Genomic DNA, 1,263 nt, shown 5'->3' on the forward strand with positions numbered 1-1,263 from the left:
ACTAGCTTTGAAGATAAGGGAAAACAAAAACAAGTTGATCTGGACAAGCTATGGTTATCTGTTGCTCCTGAAACAATTGGATTTAACTTTGAGAGAAGCAACCAACCAAGGGCTGAAGTTGATCTGAATGAACAAGATGCAGCCATTGAAGTTTCTAATGAAGGTCCAAGTGAAGTAGAAAGTGAACCAATTCAAAGTCAACAACCTGTCCAGTCTGAAGGGATAAATCAATTTGAAGATAGGTTTCAGTCTTTATTTGACTCTCTACTATTTGGGTCAAATGAAGCATCATCATCAGAAATTAATCAAGTTAAAGCAACTAATGAAGTTCAAGAGAGAATTGAAAATGAATCTGCTGAGTTAAACATGACAAATCTAGAGACAGAAGTGTCTACACACCAAGTTGAGCAGACCACCTTTATTGAAAGAAATCACCCTGCAGTAAACATAATAGGAGACTTGCATGAAAGAGTGACTAGAAGCTCTTCTGAAAAGGCAAACATCTGTCTGTATGCCTGCTTCTTATCCCAAGTTGAACGAAAGAACATTGGTCAATCTTTGAAAGACAACAGCTGGATAGAAGCTATGCAGAATGAGTTAGCCCAATTCAGAGACTTACATGTATGGGACTTGGTTGACAAGCCCAGAGGCAAGTATGCTATTGGAACAAAATGGGTATTCAGAAACAAGAAAGATGAAAGGGGGATAGTGATCAAGAACAAAGCAAGATTGGTGGCTCAAGGATGCTTACAGGAAGAAGAAGTGGAATTTGAAGAAGTTTTTGCACCAGTTGCACGACTAGAGGCTATCAGGATTTTCTTGCATATGCAGCATCAATGAACATCAAAGTCTATCAACTTGATGTAAAATCTGCATTCTTAAATGGAAAGATTGATGAAGAAGTTTATGTCACTCAACCTCCTGGATTTGAAGACCCAGAGCATCCCAACAAGGTTTACAAGCTCAGCAAAGCACTTTATGGACTGCATCAAGCACCAAGAGCCTGGTATGATGAGATATCAAACCATTTGTTGGAAAATGGCATCTGCAGAGGAGCCATTGACAAGACCTTATTCTACAAAAGGAGGAACAAAGATCTTCTGCTGCTGCAAGTGTATGTGGATGACATTATCTTTGGCTCTACAAATGAACAAATGTGAAAAGAGTTTGAGCAAGTAATGAAATCCAAGTACAAGATGGGCTCAATGGTGGAAATGAATTTCTTCCTTGGACATCAGGTGCAACAGAAGGCTGATGGAATCT

The sequence above is a fragment of the Bidens hawaiensis genome, unplaced genomic scaffold (genome assembly GCF_021521415.1).
Source record: "Bidens hawaiensis isolate Kalapana, Puna unplaced genomic scaffold, B.hawaiensis_p1.1 tig00015548_1, whole genome shotgun sequence".
NCBI classification, from domain to species: domain Eukaryota; kingdom Viridiplantae; phylum Streptophyta; class Magnoliopsida; order Asterales; family Asteraceae; genus Bidens; species Bidens hawaiensis.